Here is a 15940-nt window from a genome sequence, read left to right on the forward strand (position 1 = left end):
TATATGATGATTTTGGAATGGACGCTACTTATTTTCATTTGTGTGTTGTATGGATGCAGATTCTGGATTCTCACATTCCTACCAGTGCAGCAACGTGTCCCCAAGTAGAGCCAGATGTTGACCACTACCGGTCAACTGCCCATGCAGTACACCTCCTTTCTGTTGGTAGAGAGGGGTAGCTCCTGAGCGACGTGTCCGTGCCGGCCTACAGTGATCAACAGCTTGATCATTTTTGTTGTAAACCCAGTCTGCATGTATAAATTGTAAATAATCTAAGCAGATCAGAGTCATGTATGTAAAGTTGCCTAGGTGGACCTAACTTTCTAATGATGATCTGCGTCCCGGGAGGTTTTTCGTCTCACCGATCTACGATCGGCAAAGTTTTCCTTCAAACCTGACCCCAAAGCCGGGATGGATTTTGTCATCAGAACTTTAGGAGAATCTTAGTATGTTAATCTGCTAGATTATGGTTGTGTCGCAGAACTGGGTGTTCTATGAGGGTCTGTATTAAGTGGGTTCATCCCTTTGAGATGTAAATTGTAAAAAATCATGATGAAATGTGTCTTGAGGGTTGAAAATGTTGTAAATCCCCTCATGAGTCCTAAGTCCTAGGTCCTAGGTGATGTTTCCAACGGCTTAGTTTGATGATCCATCTTAAAATGAATTAAAAAATTAAAAAATAAAAAAATAAAAAAAATAAAAAAATAAAAACATAAAGCAAAAACCCTAAGCAATAAAATAATAATATTTTTGTGAATGCATGCAAAATAGCTTTTTTAAATAAAATCGACGGATGAGATTAAGGGATGTCTTAACCCTCATCGACGGTCGAGATCGCTTCAGCATGGATCACCCAAAACTAGCCGTTGGGATCATTTCCTTTATATAGGGTCTTAGGGGGTCATTTTACAGGTTTATCTGATCTGTGAGTCTGTACTGAAAAAGCTCTCTTGTAATCTGATTTTCTGGTTAATAAAAAGACTTTGGGGTTCAAAACTGGCTGGTGTTACTCTCTGGAATTGCTGTGAGATGTTCGTTTTTTTTCTGCATATTTCAGCTTTCAGCAGTTAATAATAGCTGGTTTTCAGAGTATTGTGAGTACAGGTATCTTGCTCACGTGCTAGGGTTTGAATGTTGTAGGGTTTCTGGAATAATGGCAGGTATCTCCATTATTTCTTGAAATCTAGCAGCATTTCTTGCCCTCTTTACTGATGTTTGTTTGAGGTGTGCAGGAGATCTTTAGGTGAAGGGTATTTGTGGGCGTTTGGGGAAGTTCTGGGCTGAACCAGCCGACTCCCACAGGCTTTTCTGTGCAGAGCCCAGCTGATTGTGCCCTGGGTTAATCTTTTAAATTTTATTGCGTGTTTTACATTGAGAGATTTTCTTTATGTTCACAGTAAAGTTCAAGTTTCTGATATTTCAAAATATTACTGCAATTATTGTCAAATCTAGCTGTCCAGAGCTGTAATTTTTTGTGATTTTAGGTTAATTGTGAAGGGTTTTACTTTAGGGTTTTGCATATTATCTACCGAGTTTTTTTTTGTTTTTCTTCTTGCGGGTACAATGTTGGCAGGAAAGTTAAATTGTCATTGGGATCATAAGCTTTCTACCAGTTTTCTGTAGCTTCAGCATTCCGTGCACTGAAAGGAACACAGTCCGGTTAAAGGGTTTCAACTAAATTTCGGAGGAAACGTTGTTCCAGAATAGAGATCAAGGAGTCTGATTTAAAATTTGCAAGCATTTGAAAGACACAGGATATCTGTCATTAGGTGAAGTTGCAGTTCGATCTTCAGTGACCAGGTAATCTCTGCGTATCATCATCTCCAGGTATTTTTTTTAAACCCCGCCTTCACCATTTCTTATATCGAAATTTCTCTGCGTATTCAGTCTTTGAGCTTTTCTGGTGGGTGTCTGGAAAATTTGCTTGGGTTTCGATATATGCGTTGGCAATTAAAACCCTCCAAAACGAAGTCTTTGCTGCCTTACACATCCTCGGAGACCCTGGCAAGAAATTGTAGAAGGAAGAAAAACGCGTTATCTTAGCCCTCACACCGAGCTCGCATTTTCTATCCGCTTGACTCTGCCTGTCGAAATTTTTTTTTATCCACGCCTTCGGTCTTTTCTTCGTTTTATGCTGAGCCGGGATTTCGATTTTCAGTGTCTAGCAGTGCTTTCATTCCGGATTTGTTTCTGAATATCATTGCGGGTTGTCCGGTGCGTGCTTCAAGCTGTTGCATTTCCCTCTGCCGTCAGTCTTGATCCCATTGCATTGCGTTTTTCATCGAGCCTGTTGTGGTTACGCCCATTTAAATATTTCTGAGTTATTCATCTGGTTTGGCTGCCATTGATATTCGTTTGCTCCCATTGTGACTGCGTTTTTTGGGGCTGAGCCTGAGGCCGCGTTTCACCAAGTTCTTATTCCAAGTTTGGACGCGCTGTATCCCGCAGTTGGGGCTCATCGAGTATTTGGCTCAGGTAGCACGTTCATACAGCTGCGTTGGACCATTTTTCTTGCTTCCGTCGTGGTTTTGATCCACTGTCTCTGTGTAGTGTTTGTCATGCGTTAGAGTAGTTTTTTAAAGTTTTAAAGTTTGGGTGTTGTTAATTCTTAGTTAGGTTTTATTTTATTTCTTTAGACTTTAGTTTAGGGATTATAAACGCATATTTTTGCATAGTTTAATTTTTTTAGAGTTCATTTAAATTGTGATATATATTTACTGTTATTTTTATTTGTTCTTAGATTTTAATTTAGTTTTATTTTTTTCTCTTTTCTCCTTTTTTTTAAAAAAAAAAAAATAAAAATAAAAAATGAAAATAAAAGTATTTTTTTATTTTGATTTAGCTTTTAAATTTAGATTTTAAATCTTTTTTTAGGACTTAGGTTTTAGAGATTTTAGATTTTAGATTTAATTTTTTATATTTTTATTTAGGTTTCATTATAAAAAAAAAAAAAAAAAAAAAGAAAAAAAAAGGGAGCTATTTTAAATTTGATTTAGTTCATTTTTGTTTATAGTTTAGTTTGAGATTAACTTGTAGATTTTTTTTATTTTTATTTAAAAAAAAAAAAAAAAAAAAAAAAAAAAAAATTGAAAAAGCATAAATTTCTTGTGAAAAATTACTTTTACCAGCTTCAGTTGTTTACCATGTTATATCTTTCATGCTGAGATCTAAAATTTTTAGAGGCGGAATACGAAATTGATATCCGGTTAAATTCGCTGTTGTTTAAATCAATTTATTTCTCTTAGTTTGCTGGATATCATTATTTGAAGAGCTTTGTGGTTTTACTGGATATTTAAAGCATTGTTCTCTGTATTTGATGATAAATGATTGATGTCTGTGTTTCATGTTCTTGTATCGTCTAGCAAGTAATCATTTAGGCACTAATCTCATAAGGCACTGGCCCACCAAATAAATAAAATCATTTTAGTGCATCTCGTCTCCCAGCCCAACTGTTTGGCAGTTGGCCTCCATCACCTTCCAGGGTCTACCCCCCTTAGCCGTGGGAGACAGGCTTAAACGGAGAGACCGGGGATCAGAGTGACAGCCCCCAGTCTGAGCGTTGTCGTGCCAATCCGCGCGACAACAGGCTTTATCACTAAGAAGCTTCCATGAAAGGTGGCAAACCACTTCCCTTCTATGGAGATTCGAAGCAAAACCATCCTAGCTCAACATAGATTCAGTTGATGAATGGGTTAGGGAGAACCTTCGGAAGTTTGTTTGTTAAAAACTTTACCCAACTGGGTTGGCACGAGTGCGACTCTGAGACAGAGCGCCAACTGGCGCGCCCTCTTTAGAGGATTTCCCCCATTGGCGCGAGCAGTACACTGTGGAACCGCGCCAATGCAAAAGAGGTATTTTTATGGTTATTCTGCAGGAGATGTCTTCAGGGCATATGAAGCTCATACTTAGAGGAATATAATGCAAGTGGTTTCAGGTTATGTCACTTCTCACAAGTCCCGGAATGAGTCCTCCAATATACGGGAGAGGGGAAACAGGGACGGTGATAAACAATGACAAATTATTGTGTAACAGATGCCCCCTAAAGCATGAGGCCCGAGGGAGAGAGAGGGGTGAAATGCTTTTACAAGAACATGCGTAACTGAAAACACTGCCGCCGGAGAACCTGCGTAAAGAAGTACAACTGATATCTCAAGTACATGATATATGTGGTATGGACGCAGCCATCCATAACAGGGCACACAAGAACCTAGATCCAAGGTATGGGCATAGCCATCCAGTGAGGATCGATAAATAGACTCAGGCATGGTCGCAACCATCCAGTGAATGAGTCATGTAGTGATCATAATAAACCACAAATCGCAGCTTGGATTCCAACAAACAAAATCCAGGGTCTTGCGCCCCATCTCGACCCGAACAGAGTACAAGTTCAGGCATGCGAATACATGAGTTGAAGTCGAACATGCATGAACATCGTCTGATTACCAGTCAATGATGAAAACTGTTAACAGACGCGAGAGGTACCACCAATAATGACAATGGCCCTCAAGGTACTATAGGTACAATCTACGGCGTGCGAATAAGTGAGCTGGCGTCGAACACCCGCAGAATCATTCGATCGGAGGCCAATGATGAAAACCTCTCGTCGAACACGAAGAACCTGCCATTGAGGCATGCAGGCTCCAAGGCACCGGAAGGGAGTCTCTAGATCAGCTTCCTGGATAATGAGCTGAAGTCGACAGGAAGTGACCTTGATCAAAGGTGGGCCATAGTGTTTCCCACATCATTGACACGAGACAGAGGAAGAATGTTGTGGTGAATCAAAATTTTGCGAGGTATTAGAGGGAGGTTGTAATGCTGCAGAGGTCAACTTCTCTTGAACATATTGGCAGCACGACAGTGGACTTGGCAATATTTGACATCAAATGAGTAGAGGTCATGGTGACAAGGCAATGAGCAGATAAGAGGTCAAATAAGATAACCCAAACCCATGGAGGCTAGTGTAAAACAAGATGAGATGTCCCCACCCAGACACGAATGCAGACAAGTGCCATGTTCAAGAGCGACATACTGCCGACACGACAATGATTATGGGTCCATTTTCCCCACCATTTCTGGCGAGTACCTTGATTATTTTTAACAAACTTGACGGGGATAGCATATGCTTGTGAACGTCATTTCGACGGAATCCGATGTCATTAAGTTTTAACAAGTCTGACAAAGGAAGAACTCGGCGTCTTTTCTTGTTTAGAGAGTCTGAAAAGACAACAGAAAAGAAAACTCCAGGGGGGTCCTTTTTTCGTAAAGTTGTGTATCCCGAGCCCGAAAAAGTATAAAACAATGCTTGAAAGAACCACCCGACTGTTACGACCGAGGAGTACTTTTCATATATAGTGACACCGACCTGAAAAAGTAAAAAAACGATCAACATCACGTCGTTTCGTAACCATTAACGAACCTGAAACGACAAGGGCCTGACGATCTTTTCGTTTTTACACGGTCGGAAAAGAGTTTAAAGACAACCGCCTCGTATTTACGTTTAATGAGTCAAGAGGAAAAACTCGGCAATATTTTCGCCTTTAAACGGTCGGAAAAGAGCTGAAAGCAGACCTCCATTTTTATTCTCTTTAACGAGTCAAAAAGGGAAAATACTTGGCAATCTTTTCATATTTTACGAGTCAGAAAAGAGCTTAAAGGTGACTCGTCCTGGAGAAACGAGTGGTATAAAGGGCAGCAACTGGTTCCGGCAATGGTGGAACTGCTCAAAACATGTAATGGTCAAGAGGCTGGCTAATAAAACCACTCATCGCTACAGTTCCTCAGGAAAGCAAAAACAACCAAGTGAAAGCATATGATCAGCCAAAGAGATGGTGGCGATGGAAAGAAACAACCAAGGCTCATCTAATTTTAATGGATAAACGACAATCACGAGATGTAAATCGAGTATGGGTTCATTTTTACACAAGCTTGAAACGAAAAACTATGCTTGTTATAAGCTCGCATGCCCCCAGCATAATGACGCAAATCGAGGTACATGCCCCCAAGCTTCATTGCATTCAACAAAGCATCACTGGATCTAGGCACGGGATAGGTGGCCACGTAGTTGATCTATGATGGGGCAGATGCAACTGGTGGATGAAAACCAGGAGGGGATGACAACTGTGCAGGAGGCACCCGGGGACGGACGAACGATAATTGATCTATCGTCACTATCCTTCCATCGTGTGGAAAGAAAACCACCTGGAAAAGTGAAGAGACCAGGGCCCCCATGGCATAAACATAGTCACGACCAAGGAGAAGACTGAAGTCTAAAGCACCTCGGGTAACCGATACTTCTATATAGACGGTCTTGCCTCCCAAGGTAACAGGGAACTGTGGAAGGATCCCTAATGGTTGACTAGTTCCTCCGTCAAAAGCCGTCAGATTCGATGTGACTGGCACAAGTTGTGGGGAACCCAAGGCTTGACAAGTAGTGGCAGGCACAAGACTAACCGATGCTCCCTCATCCAACACAGTGCCAGGTAGCGCCTTATTATAGGCATGTACCGTGACCCAGAAAGGCACATAGGATGGAAGGGGGGAGGTAGTCAAACAACTCCAGTTGAAGGAAACGACTGAACTACTCGGTGGGGGAATCATATGATTGACCCCCTGCTCTAAAGGAACCGAAGCAGGACTCTTGGGAGCAGCTGGGAGAGGAGAGTCATTGCCGGACTTAGGAGAATCTGAGGAAACGAGAAGAACATGGGAGTGATGCTCTTCCGAAACAGAGTGATCGACGGGTGGTGAACTCGAATCGACACTCTTTCCGACCAATGGTTGGTCTGGAACAGGCTGGGCACAGCCAGGTTCGGGGAGAGGAGGCTAGACAAGAGAAGAATATGAATCAATCTCTTTGTCAGCAGGGGAACGATCTGCGGCGACAGAGAGACGTTGATAACCAACGGGAAGTTGGGGTGAAGGAGCTGTAAGACTTTCCAAGACAACGGAGGCTTTATCCATGAGTGGACAAAGGTGAAGGGGATGATTGCCTTCACAAAGTCTACAGGGGATTCGAATCTTCCCTTTTCCTTTACCATTCCCGACTGATAAGGTAGCATCGCCATGAGCTTCAGAGGACGATGAGGGGCAGGCCGGATCGCGAGATCATACTTCTAGTACTTTGAGAATGCCAGGACAATCGCGAAGAAGATGGTCCACCTTGCATAATCGACAAGGAAACTTGACCTTCCGCGGAGGAGCGGGAGGGGGCCCGACTTCAGGTGTACTCGAGGGGGTAGCTGCACTTGTAACCTCTCCCTTAGGAGCCTTCTTCTTCTTCGTCGTCTTCTTCTTCATCTTAGCCACTTGGTTATTCGATTCTAGACTTTCACCAGGTGAAGTAGAAGATGAGGACGTAGAAGTGGGCGTAGAAGGGGAGAGATCCACCTTAGAATCAACATGATGTTGTTCAGGTGGAGGGACGGATTGACTAGACGGTGAGACGGCAGGGACCAAAGAGGTTGAGAACAACCAAACCGGCAACCTTACAGTTAACCCTGGGAGGGACAACGTTGCCATATAAGGAGCACCAACATTTCCAAAAGGAGCGAAATGACCAGGGTTCCCGTCAGAGGGGATCCCTGGGTTGGTGAACCCCGGAAAAGTTGCCGTCGAGAACGAAAAGAAGCCTACTCAAGCTAACGAAAACAAGATCTAACCGGGTAAATGTGAACGCGGCCGAATAAATTTTAAGACAAAGGAACTGAACTTGACCTTTTCATGTTTTAAGAGTCGAGAAAAGGACAAAAAGGTGACTCTAGTCGCCTTCGAATGTTTTGTGAGCCCGAAGTGACAAACTGCTCAAGTGAGCCTTTTCTTTTATGGAGTCCGAAAAGGATCAAAAGTGACTACTCTGGAGAGACTAGGCAAAGGGTTTACCAAACAAATCCGTAAAACTGCATATACACCTTGGCAGTCATATGAAAACCAAGGACTTTCCGTACGGCAGTCAATCTTCCCGAATGCTGTGTTCGGTGCGTTACGGCTTGTAAGGCGGCAGACACAGCTTCCTGTGGATAAAGGATGATAACCTAGTGGGGTCTCTCCTATATACTCGACGGTACGTGGGAGCTCAAGTCCGTGCTAGACCACTATCGAGTCATAAAAGGAGGAATCACCCAACCATAATGTGAAACAACAGTGACTAGGTTTAACAACGTCGGAGCACGTCTCTAGCCTAGACCTCTAATCAGTGAGCGTTATGTTCCAATGCGTTTTTAAGTTCATTCAGTTCATTTTATGGTTGATCTTTAGTTAAGTTTCAGTTTTCAGGCCTTACCGTATGTAATCTCTCACAATTCCCTGCATGCAAGCTAAATGCCAAAAAGTATCATTTCGTTCGATGAACACTAACTACGAGAGAGTTGAGAATTTTTCAATCAAACAAAATGACCATAAACAATCAAGAACCACTCTAATGCAGCTAATGGCAATAAACGAAACTTTTCTTTAAAGTCACTAATCAATGAAAAGCTCTAATTTCCATTAACTAATTCAACGCAAAAGAGACTGTTGTCGCGCGGATTGACACGACAATGCTCAGACCGGGGGCTGTCACTCTGATCCCCGATCCCTCCGTTTAAGCCTGTCTCCCGCGGCTAAGGGGGGTAGTCCCTGTGAGATGATGAAGGCCAACTGCCGAGCAATTGGGCCGGGAGACACGATGCACTAAAATGTTTTTGTTAATTAGGTGGACCAGTGCCTTAGGAGATTGACTTTTTAAATGAATACTTGCTAGATGATATAAGAACATAAACCATGAGAAGTAATCATCTATCATCAGATAATTAGGACTGCTTAAATGTCCAGTAAAACCACAAAGTCCCAAAATAACCAAATCTCAATATTGATATCCAGCAGATAAGAGAACACTAATGCAATCACAAATCATTTATCAGACACCATTTTTAGGATAATTAGTCATGTACAGGCAAACATTCATTCCACATTTATAAATTCGAACCTAGGCCTGATAATTTCCCGGAAACAGCTGGATTTTGGCAAAAGAGAAAATTTTGAAATTTTTTTTTTTTTTTTTTTTTAATTTTTTATTATTATTATTATTTTTTTTTAAACAAAAGTTTAAAAAAAATGAAAATCTAGAAATTAATCTAAAACCAAACTTTTTTTTTTTTTTTTAAAACTAAATCTAAACTCTAACAATTATGAAAATTCAAAATAAAAAAATTTATCCAAAATCTATGCCAAACCAAAGTAATAAGCTGAAATCTAAAATAAAAAAAATCTATGCTAGCCTTTTCGTTCCCTTTTTTTATATGTTATTTTTATTTTTATTTTCATAACAAAACTTAGAACTATGTTAGAATTTAAACTAAAAAAATAAACAAATCAAAATAAATTCTAAAATCTAAAAAATGAAATGCATTTTTATATATATTTTTCTTTTTTTTATAAAGCTATATGCAACTAATGAGACTATTTAAAAAAGTGATAAACGTGACCACAATAAAAACGAAATAGAAACCAACTGAAATCTGATTAAAATGAAACCTAAGTTAAAATCTAACCTACGCCAAAAAATTTAAATCTAAGGAGAACGCTGCTACGGTGAGACTCCAGCATGCGTAAAACGAAAGCTGCAGAGAGAACGAGGGTCGAAATGCTGAATGCGTCCTCAGGAAAATGTAAATGCGGAAAAAATGAGCAGCTGATGCCGGCAGAAACCAGGGAGAGAAAAACGATTTAAAGACCACCTGAAGGGAAATCAACGCAGTGATTTAAGGGAAGCTTGAATCGATTCTGCCTGAGCTTACGCCAAGTCTTATGAATGCACCCAAAAATATTACAGTGATCTCCGTGGCGGAAATGGTTCACAGGTGATGGCGGCGTTGAATGCTACAGACGGGTCTGGACGGCGGTTTTAGAAAAAATTGACTTGAGTTCACAATCATATGCAAAGACAGCGGCCCAAAAAAAGGACTAGACAAACTGCGATGACATTCAGATAAACCCGAAAATAAAAAGGAAAAACCACTGAGTCGTAACCCTGAAAAATCCAAAAATCTGAATATGCATAAGATCTCAACGCGTGAACGAGAATCGTTTGAAGCTCATCTGAGCTTGGCTTGCCTAGCTTGATGAAATTGTTCAATGCGTTTCACCAGAAATCAAAATGGAAATTACTCAAATCAAAACCCTAAGTTGCATATACATTCACGCTTCCACTACGCTTCAAAAAAAAAAAATTCTCTGTCGTTTTTTAGTGATGTGCTTGCAGGTCAATGAAGGCAGCAGGGTTTTGGAAATACCTGGGATGATTTCACGCCGCTGTTTGAAAGAATTCAGCCTTCTTAATACTACTCAGATCTGAGACGGCTTGGTTATGGTGTGATTCTAATGGAGCAGCTGCGCAAAGACTGCTGAAGAAGCTTTGAATAACAACTGATCTGGTTGCCAATGTGTATCCGTTGCCTTGTGCGGGCTTCTAATGGCGTAATGCTTCAGCCGTAATGCCCACACTGCTATCTTTTTTCAAAAAAACGCTTCAGCACCTCCCTTTTCGGGCAGAAAGTCGTGCAACAGATTTGCAGGTGGGGATGAGGCAAATATGCAGGTCCTCTGAAAAAATAATTTGTATCTGAAACCCTTAAATCACTGAGATAGGAATCCTGCAAAATTTCCTTCTCTGGCTCTTATCTGGTAGCCTGCAAGATAGAAAAATATAGCCCGCAGATATATGCAAAAAATATTAAGTAAAACCCTTCAAAATTAACGTGAAATCGCAAAATTTTACAGCTCTAGAACAACCAGATTTAACCACGATTACAGTAACATTTTCAATATATCAGAGATTTGAACTTTACTGTGAACATAAAGAAAATCTCTCAATGTAAAACACGAAATAAAATTTAAAAGATTAACCCAGGGCACAAACAGCTGGGCTCTGTACAGAAAAGCCTGTGGGAGTCGGCTGGTTCAGCCCAGAACTTCCCCAAACGCCCACAAATACCCTTCACCTAAAGATTTCCTGCACAGCTTCAGCAAACATCAGTAAAGAGGGCAAGAAATGCTGCTAGATTTCAAGAAATAATGGAGATACCTGCCATTATTCCAGAAAACCCTACAACATTCAAACCCTAGCACGTGAGCAAGATACCTGTACTCACAATACTCTGAAAACCAGCTACTATTTACTGCTGAAAACTGAAATATGCAGAAAAAACAAACATCTCACAGCAATTCCAGAGAGTAACACCAGCCAGTTTTGAACCCCAAAGTCTTCTTTATTAACCAGAAAATCAGATTACAAGAGAGCTTTTTCAGTACAGACTCACAGATCAGATAAACCTGTAAAATGACCCCCTAAGACCCTATATGAAGGAAATGATCCCAACGGCTAGTTTTGAGTGATCCATGCAGAACTGATCTCGACCGTTGATGAGGATCTTGATCACATCCGTCGATTTGATTAAAAAATGATATTTTGCATGTACTCACAAAAATATTATTATTTTATTATTTAGGGTTTTTGCTTTGTTTTATGAATTTTTTTTTTTATTTTATTTTTTTTTATTTTATTATTTTAGTATTTTATTTATTTTCTAAATGGATCATTTGAACTAAACCGTTGGAAACATCTCCTAGGACCTAGGACTTAGGACTCATGAGGGGATTAAAACATTTTTCAACCCTCAAGACACATTACATCATGACTTTTACAATTTACATCTTAAGGGGACGAACCCACTTTGGCATAGACCCTCATAAACCACCCAGTTCTGCGACACAACTATAATCTAGCAGATTAACATGCTAGGATTCTCCTAAAGTCCTAATAACAAAATGCATCCCGGCTTTGGGGTCGGGTTTGAAGGAAAACTCTGCCGATCCATGGATCGGTGAGACTAAAAACCTCCCGGGACGCAGATCATCATTAGAAAGTTAGGTCCACCTAGGCAATTTTACATACATGACTCTGATCTGCTTAGATTATTTACAATTCATACATGCAGACTGGGTTTACAACAAAAATGATCAAGCTGTTGATGACTGTAGGCTGGCATGGACACGTCGTTCAGGAGCTACCCCTCTCTGCCAACAGAAAGGAGGTGTACTGCATGGGTAGTTGACCGGTAGTGGTCAACATCTGGCTCTACTTGGGGACACGTTGCTGCACTGGTAGGAATGTGAGAATCCAGAATCTGCATCCATACAACACACAAATAAAAATAAGTAGCGTCCATTCCAAAATCATCATATACATTAAGCACAGGAAAGATAAAAGCTCTTCATTTATTGACTAACTAATAACATGAAAAGTAAATCTAATCCTAAAACAGAAATAAAATGCTGAAAAGACAAGGAGTAGGGATAGAAATACAATACAAAAGATGCCCCATGGCATCAGATATCATCTCTGAAGAACAGCTTGAGCATTTGGCCGTTCGCTGGTAGATGAAGTGGTTCACCATCCAATCTGCTCAAGTGGAATGAGTTTGGTCCAGCTATATCTCTAATGATGTACGGTCCCAGCCACAAGCTGTCAAACTTCTTATGCTTTCCCGGTTTTTCATTTTTGCGGTCCCAAAGTAAAACCATATCTCCAACCTGCAAAGATCTAGATCGAGAGCATTTATCAAAGCTTTTCTTAATATTAGATTGATTTTTACATATAGTCTCAAAAGCTGTCCGACGAGCCTCATCCAATTCCACAATCTGATCTATCCTATTCTGAACAACATCTTTATTATCGGAAAAATTTTGGAGAAGCTGATAAGCTGGCAATCTTAGGTGCACAGGTAAGGTAACATTCAAGCCATAAACCAATTCAAAGGGAGATTTACCAGTAGATTTCTTCTTAGTAATTCTGTCTGCCCACAAAGCGTACTTGATTTTGCTGTCCCAAGATTTCTTGTTATCTCCTACTATCTTCTTTATAATGGTTATGAGATTTTTATTACTTGATTCAGCCAAACCATTACCCTGAGGATAGTAATTCGACGAATGAGATAAGACAATGCCATATTTGAAACAAAAAGATGTAAACTCTGAAGAACTAAAAGCCTTGGCATTGTCCGTAGTAATCTTAGCGGGGACACCAAATCTAGTAATGATGTTATTCTCAATGAAATCCATAATCACCTTTTCAGTGGCATTCTTAGCAGGAATGGCTTCGACCCATTTAGTGAAATAATCTGTAGCGGTCAAAATCCACGAGTAGCCATTGCTAGAATTTTCATGGAACTTCCCTATGAAGTCCAGACCCCAATGCTGAAAAGGTGCCTCCACAATAACAGGTTGTAGAGGAAGGGCAGCAAGCTTCTGCTTCCCAGTGAACAGCTGACAGGCTTGACACGTTCTAACAAACTTGTGCACATCAGAAAAAATCGAAGGCCAATAATAGCCAGCTCTCAGGATTTTGTGGGCGGTAGTTCTAGCAGCATAATGACCACCACAAAATCCTGAATGAAAATCTGAAATTAATCTTTTGGACTCAACATCGTCAACACACCTAAGCACTATGCCCTCAGGATTTCTCCATCCAAGGCCATCCTTCATAAGGCAATACTTAGTGGCCTTTAGTCTAAGAGCCCTTCTCTTATGAGCGACTAAATGGTTAGGACATGCAAGATTTGTCAAGTAGTAAACTATGTCCTTATACCATTCATGCTCTGCTAATCTTCTCAATTCTGGTGAAGATAGATCGTCAAGGCAAAACAAACCAAGAGTCTTTTCATTACTTTCCGTTAACATTTGAGCTAAACCTTGGCCTTTGATCAGCTTGGTGGGTTTAATTTCTAAATCATACTCCTGTATCTTAGTAACCCACCTAGCACGAGTCCCTAAGCAATCAGTTTGAGTTAATATGTCCTTAACAGCAGAATGTGGGACGAAAGCAATGATCTTAGAATAACCCACATAAGTTTTAAAATGCTTGAGAGACTTGACCAGGGCATAGGCCTGCTTCTCCATGGTATTGTACTTCAACTCAGAGTTTTGAAGTGCTCTACTCATGAAAGCAATAGGCTGCTCATGACCCTCTCTATTCTTTTGAAGCAAAACACCGGCGATGGTATCTTCAGAAGCGAAAGAAAAAATCATGAAATCCTTGGAGTAATCAGGACTAACCAGGACAGGCGCTTTTGCGATAGCAGACTTGATTTCTTGGAAAGCCTTTTTGCCCTCTTCTTGCTAGACAAATTTCGCATCTTTCTTCAGAAGACTTTGAATGGGCTTAGCTATTTCTGCATAATTTGGGATGAATCTTCTGATAAAATTTATCTTTCCAAGGAAAGACTGAAGGGACTTGAGGTTATGCGGGAGAGGAATCTTTTGAATTGCTTCAACTCGTTCGGGATCGACCTTGACTCCTTCCTTAGAAATGATATGACCGAGTAATTTCCCTTCTGTTACCCCAAAAACAGACTTAGCCGGATTCAAAGAAATTCCATATTCTCTACATCTATCGAAAACTTGCCTAAGATGATCTATATGACTGATACCATCTTTAGAGAAAACAGTAAGATCATCTTGATATATTTCGATAATTTTCCCGATTAACCCTTTGAAGGCATAGTCCATGGCCCTCTGGAAAGTAGCTCCAGCGTTTGTTAACCCAAATGGCATTCTAATGTATTCGAAAGTCCCCCATGGTGTTGTGAATGTGGTCTTGTGTCGATCTTCCTTTTTAACCCAAACTTGATTATACCCAGAAAAACCGTCTAGCAATGACATCATTCCAGACCCAGTTACTCTTTGCAACAAAGTTTCCATTTTTGGCAAAGGGTAATTATCCTTTTTGCATGCTAGATTAAGGTTTCTAAAATCGACACAAAGTCTTATTGTACCATTCTTCTTCCTGACAATCACCAAATTCGAACACCATGTCGAATGCCTAGTTTGAGCGATGATTCCTGCTGCAAGCATCTTCGCAAGCTCTTTTTGAACCAGGGGGGCTAACTTAGGATTAATCTGCCTAAGTTTCTGCCGAAAGGGTTTAGCATTTTCGTCTTTTAAGGGAATAGTATGCTCCATAATATCTTCCCTATAGCCCTTCAACTCATCATAGGAAAAAGCCAAAACATCTCGATATTCACGAAGTAAATCAATTAACTTTTTCCTTTCCTCCAGACTAGTACCTTTACCGATTTTAACCATTTTCGGATTTTCAGAAGTACCAATGTTAACTTCAAGGTACTCGCCTGGGTCCAACTTGTCTTCTTCTCTCAGCTTCGTGGCATCATGCCGATCAAAATGTTGCTCTAAGGCAACTACATTTCTGGGAGTAGGGTTTATGATATGTCCATGATCTAAAGAACCATCCTCGCCAGAAACTATCCGGAAATCCTCAAACTCATCCAAATGATTGAGAAAACGAACGACTTGTTTTTCATCATTAAAAACTTGCCAATGCTCTGAGTTGTCTGGAACAGATGGTCTGAATATTACTTCCATTTTAATTTTATCGTTAATTAACTCGTCAGACAACTGGAAAGTGGTAGCAGCTACGGCAAGCTCATCTGCCAGACTATTTAGCCCTCTAGGAATTGCTTCAAGGTTAAGGGCATCGAAGTGCTCCATAGTATCCCACACAGCATTTCGATAGTTTCTTAATCTCTGATTTCTACATGTGAATTTGTTTTTAAGCTGCATGATAACCAGATCGGAATCCCCCTTGATGCTAAGCAATTTAACCCTTAAAGCCTTGGCCAATTCAAGACCCAACAATATAGCTTCGTACTCAGCAACATTGTTGGTTGCTTCAAATTCTAAACGATAGGCAAACTTGAATACGTGACCAAGGGGAGATTTAAGCACAACTCCCGCACCTTTACCATGACTAGAGGACGCACCATCAAAATACATATACCAGACTTCATCCTTAAGATCTTTAATCTCATCATCGGAAGGAATTATGAAATTGGACATGATAGCATAGTTCCCGATGTCAGATTGTTCTCTAATTATTTCGTTATGAGGT

The 15940-nt window shown here is 40.4% G+C and overlaps 1 protein-coding gene across 3 annotated transcripts in view; it reads left to right on the top strand.

Moving 5' to 3' along the window:
- The window catches only part of LOC149155597 (Calcineurin-like metallo-phosphoesterase superfamily protein), a 521819-nt gene that overhangs the window by 356171 nt on the left and 149708 nt on the right, over positions 1–15940 (top strand). The window lies entirely within an intron of this gene.

The sequence above is a fragment of the Pinus tabuliformis genome, chromosome 9 (assembly GCF_031772625.1).
Source record: "Pinus tabuliformis cultivar Carrire ecotype Pingquan chromosome 9, CPIR1, whole genome shotgun sequence".
NCBI lineage: Eukaryota > Viridiplantae > Streptophyta > Pinopsida > Pinales > Pinaceae > Pinus > Pinus tabuliformis.